We start from the raw sequence: 6,000 nt of genomic DNA, 5'->3' as shown, positions 1-6,000 counted from the left end.
CTTTGAAGATGTAAAAAAGGGCAATGGCTGGGACAGTTTTGTGTGTATTCTTCTAGTTGAGGCAAAACAACTGATATCATGCAGAACAGAGATGTATTCTGGTTTAGAATTATATTGCAGTGGGATGGATTTCTAGAAGATTTGAGCACACAGAGATCTCAGCAGCTGCCTGGGCAGCTAAGAGAGCTCAGCAGCTCCAAAAATGAAGAGGGTTGGGGTCTGTAGAATTAAACAGTCAAGCCATTTCATTCATATGAATCTGTGCAATAATAACTGAACTGAGGGTTCCACACTATGATCTGAATCTGAGTCTTGAGTTGGCAAATCCCTCTTTGAAGTCTCTGGATCCCAAAGGGAACTCCTGTCACTGCACTTAGTCCTGATATGCTCTCCTCTCTCACCTCTTTGTTCTGCCTGTGTCACCACTCCAGACTCTGGTGATGCACTCATGGCTGGAAATGGCTGAGTTATTTCAAGTTCCTGTAGCAGCAAATCACTAAAGTTTTTCACAGAGAAGCTTGGACACCTTTAACATTTGGCACAAGGTAAAGGCAAGGTCACTGTTACAGGACATGGAAGTTGGATATTTCTGTTATTTTATGCAAAAAACCCAGTTATCATCTGTATTTGAATGGGTCACATCATGCAGAGTCTTTCATGCTGTGAGGAGAAACAAGCATTTGAAGACTTTCTGACAAGTTCTGCCAGCACTGCTTTGTAAAGTTGTGATGATTCCAGCCATTGGTACAGTTCATGTGACTCCTTTAGCTCACAAAAGAACTGTTCATAAAGAACACATCAAGAGCAGAAAATGTGGGTGTTGTACAAGGTATTTTCCAGAAGAGATGGGTCTTTGTGAGGGAACACCAAACGAAAAGCCCAATAAAATTTCCCTTTTATAATAATAAGGGTGCTGATTGAATTTTAAAGCTGTGCCCTAAGCTGATTCAGCAACAACCAAGAAAGCTGAGCCAAGATGGATTTAAGGTGCCAAGTTCTTGATCTCTAATTCTGCTGTTAAGTGTATCCAGTAATTTGGTGTCCTAATTACAGCTCTTTCCCTTTTTTTTATAGGCACTTCTCTGCGTATTGGAAGGGAGAAGTGATGCAAAAACTGGAAGGAAAGGCAAATGTATGTAATGTCTGCAAAGAGTGAAAATGCCTTAAGTGCATTGGCATGACAAAGTCCCTTTAGAACTTGGAAATTAAAGAGGGCAAAAAAACTCATTTAGAACATAAATATGCCCTGAAAAGAGTGCAACAGAGTAGGAGCAAGCTTCCTCCTACAGAAGAGTTTAATTTTCACAAAAACACCCTAAATGAACTGATAAAAGTGTATAAATTTCTGGGTACACCAGGCTAGGATGGCTGGCTGCATAGTAAGTGCAGCTAAAGTGTTTCAAGCTGACTCTTCCATGCTGCTAAGGAATCTCTTGGTTGCAGCTTTACTTAAACATAGCTCCAAGGTTCCAGTTGGCAGCTGGGGTTTAGAGAGCACTGCACACACCACCTGAAGCAGCATCACGTTCAGCACCTCGAGCTGAACAAAACTGGGCCACAAGCAGTGACCTAGACAGTGCAAAAGTGAGAGCAAAAAACCCACTGCTCCTCAGTCAAACAAGCTTTGAATTCTTTCTACTGTTTGCATGGCCACCATTACCTTAGCCTCACAAAGTCAGGGCAAAGGTTTTGGTTAAGGAAAGGGAAAAAGGAGGGGGTTGGGGAAAGACAGAAAGAAAACCAGGTTTATACTAGCTAGTTTTAAATATTTCACTGGAATACCCTCTCATGACTTCCACCAATGGATTTTCTTTTTCAGTACAGCAAATTAGCTAACACATGAGTGTGGGCCACAGTTTCTGTCAATGGCTGCTGCTGTGTAGACAGTGACAGGTGGTGGTGTTTATTTTTATTAGGCTATGTATTATGTAATCAGAATACAAATGCAGATTTGGTTTTGCTTCAGCTGATGCTGACAGCTACTGTAAACTGTTTTGTAGGAACAGCTTTAGCATTGCATAAATTCTGCAATAAAGTTTTCTAAACTAGAGCTATTCCAAACAAAAGCACCACAAAAATCATATTTATACTGAACTTTTGACATATACAACTTAACCCACATTTCTCAGGATAAAAAATTATAAAACCAGAATTTTCTAAAAGCTGAGTCAACAAAACAGTCAGGTCACTAGAGAAAAGGCTGTTCTGATCCTTCCACAGTCTACAGGCACTCATAACTCTGCCCTCCCAGGAGGGACTTGGCACTGCTCAAATAGGCATTGTAGCTGATGAAACAAGGATGTAAAATTTTACTTGCAAACTACTCAAGCACCAATGCACTTCTTGTGCACTGCTCACCATGCAGAGTTAACACCTTGAATTCCTTGGTCTTCAAAGTCCCCCTTCCCTAAGGATTTGCATATGTTGCTAGCTGTGGTACTCCCCCAAGATGCACACCCTGAACTCTGATCCTTGCAGCTTTGTGGCCTTCTTCAGATGTGATCCTCACACGGTGACCAGTGCATTCTCTACCCTACAAACTTCCATTTCATACCCTCTTCATCTCTGCTACCCCTGTCTAAACTGGTCACAGAATGCTACCAACAATTAAAATGTAGCAAAAAGCACATACTCTGACATTTAGGATTTGACACAGCATAATGCAGCTACTGTAGCAGAATCAACCCAAATTATGTCCAGCTGCAGATATTGAGAGGGAGAGTACACCTAATCCTAATGAAGAGGAAAAAAATCTTTACTTGACACTTGAAACAATGGAAGTAAATGGAAGAGGGGAAAGTTACAGATAGATTAAGTTGCAGGAATCTGAAGGAGAGTGAACACCTTTAAACAGCACCATCAGAACAGTTTATGGCTCAGCCTGCAGTATAGTGAGTAATTGCTGGTATTCAGGAAATTAATCTGAAGATCTTAATTGCAACTCAAACAATTACTCATAATCAGACTGCTGTAATAGTCTTCCCTAGTAGTAGATAAAACAGCTCCTTCATGTGTTAAATATTGCTTATATTAAATGTTCTGATTGCTCTGGTGCAATATTCCTATCCTGGTTTCATAGGTTGTGTTTACTCCCAGGAAAACAGGAGGTGTAAACAACATCCAGGCAAAATTTATCAGGAAACTTGCAAAAAAAAAAAAGATGACCAGAGTTATCAAGAGACTAGATGAAGCTGAGTTGATTTGTCAGTTTGGGTTTAGTTTTTCAGATTATTTCCATCTTCCCTTTTTACATCACTCAAACCCCCATTCTGTCTCTAAACCATCCCTACCTTCTCTCCCAGCACCAGGCAGTTCATCCTAAAGTGCAGAAGCAAATGTTTCATTAGATTTCTATTCTGGGTAGGTATCAGCCATGTAGTGTCTTCTGGTCTCCCCAAGAGCTGACACTTCCAGTTTGAGCTGTTTACTGTGATTTGTTTGCAGAAGTGCTCCTAAAATTCAAAGCTAAGTCAGGCAAATTGGCACAAATGTTGAGATAACAAGGGATTTCTTTTTCTCTTTGCTACAGTAGGGAAGGTTCAAACTTGGCTTTATCTGGAGAGATGTTTCACTGCAATGCAATCTGTCACAGTAAATGCAATGCACTGGGGACACTGATTTGTGTCACTGCTCTTACACTGTTTCAGGAAGCACTTGCTGTAAAAAGCAGGACTATGGTGATAAAGTCTAATAAGACTGTCAAGAAGTTACTAAACGTTTGCCTACTCAGTCTCAAAACAATCCTACTCCAATCTGAATGTTGTAAACACTCAAATTTGCAACCTGAGCAGATTTTCTTTGGGTTTTCCCAGCTAACACATCCAATACATGTCTTGAAGACAGGAAATATGGCTCCAGTAGAGGAAGCAGGAAACAAGGAGAAGGCTAAAAATCTGGTAATGTTCAGAGGCACTTTTTGTTTATTTGATCAAATTCACTTAAAATGGTAAACTTGAAAAAGAAAGCTTCAGTTCCAATGTACAGGATAGAGTGCTTACTTATCCATGTCTGTAAATCGGCCAAGGTCTAACAAGATCCATACAGAAACACTAAAGACTTCTTTACAATTGGAATTTTAATACCTGGAAGAAAGAAGTTACTTAATAAAACTAGTTCATGTGCCCAACTCTTCCAGAAAGTCACTAAATCACTCAATTTTTCATTAAATGTTTCTTCATAAAATAAAGAAAACAAAAAATCCAACCACACGCATAATGGTTAGCAATGCCATTTTTAAAGACAACTTTTATATTTTGGTCCCTGCTCCTCTGGACTATCTGCAGGCTATGAAGGTTCCTAAGCTTGTGCTTATCTAATCTTCCATTTTTGCAGCTGTTCAGCTTCCTACTAAGAAACCAGTCAGAAGCTGATTGCAGACTGTTCCTTCTAAGAGACTGCTTTGCCAAAGGAAAAAAAACATATTCTGGGCCACACTACTGATGACAGAAGGAAATAAGAGCATTCTAAGTTCATCCAGAGTAGGAAAAGGCTGCTGCACACAGGAACATAAAATACGTGGGGTTTTATCCATGGATGAGAGAAGGAATGAAAATAAAAACTTTTAGCCTCTGCTTCCAGTCTTGCAACATGGAATAGCCTTGTTGTAAATCTCTTTGTGGCAAGTTAAATTGAAGGAAATGCTGAACCACTCTAACAAATGTGCTTTCCAAATGCATATCAAGGAATCTGTTTTTCAGCATAACAGAGTTACCTATAGTGCCAAGCAAACACTCTTCCTGTAAAGTGAAGTTTGTTACACTGCCAAATCTCTTAACTAGGAAACCATCCCCTCTCCTGTCTCCTACAGACTGGGCCTGCAGCCTAATTACAGAGCAACATTTGATTTTGCTAAAACCTGTCTGTTCTCAAGTTTAAAATAACATGTTTTTAATGATTGCTGGATGCTAAGTAATAACCTGGAGGGATGGGGAACTGACTGCACCCAGGTCCACGGAGTGAGCCTGAGATGCTGGCACTCTCACCAGATGCCTTTTCTCAGTAGGCTTCACAACTCTGGCAGAGAGCTTTAGAAATAACTGCTGCACAAAGGAAATGCTTTGTACCTTGTTCATCAGTTTTCAAGTACAAAAACAGCCTCCAAAGCATGAGACTAAGATGTTCAACACAGCAAATTCATATTTTTACATATTTTGAAGCCGTGGAAGTGAATAGGAGATAGCTGCAGCTATCTCCTAGTCCTGCAGCAAAACAAAGATTATTCTTTTCATTGTGAATATGATGTATAGAACTGTTTTCACCTTTTATCATCTATGGAGTTACATATAAAAGCTGTATTTTCAGGGCAGAATGCAAGGCATCCAAGCAGAAACACCTCTTGTCCCAACTTAGGTTCTATGCCAAAAAAGGGCTACAGCCTTCAGAATCCTAAATTAAAGCTTATGCTCAGGTGGCTTTTAAACAATCCATTTTTCCTGGCCTGGATTCACAGTCTCTCATCATGAAGTACCACTTACAGCACTAATCAGAATTAGAGAATGCATCATTCAATTATGCTGTCATATAAAAATTATCTATCTTTTGAGGCTTTTCTTTTAAATAGGTGTGGTAGGTGTTCCTAGCACTAATGCAGACCTGGATTGATTCTACTCTTCAGATATACAGTGAGTCTGTTCTCACACTAATCTGAAAAGTGCTTTTCCACTTCATGAGTCATACCCATAATTACAAATAGCTGAGTAAAAAACCCAACAATGCTTTCTTAAGCAGAAGGCTAAGGAAAGCTGGTAGGGTTCCACAGCAGAAAAATGCAAGAAAATATTTGGGGGCATGTACAACATGCTCTGGTAGAGGATCTAAATACTAAATCCTGGTTTAGTATTACCCTGAGGTTTTGCAAAACTTAAAAATAATTAAACTTTGACCTATACAAACTCTTCATATACTTTCATTTCTCTTCATGCACAGAGCTGGAATAATAATTTCTCATGCATTTTTTTTCCAGGTCGAAATAAGAAAATATAAAACCTGCTCAAGTTGCTG

The sequence above is a fragment of the Molothrus ater genome, chromosome 16, assembly GCF_012460135.2.
Source record: "Molothrus ater isolate BHLD 08-10-18 breed brown headed cowbird chromosome 16, BPBGC_Mater_1.1, whole genome shotgun sequence".
NCBI lineage: Eukaryota > Metazoa > Chordata > Aves > Passeriformes > Icteridae > Molothrus > Molothrus ater.
Note: the sequence above shows the minus strand (reverse complement) of the source record.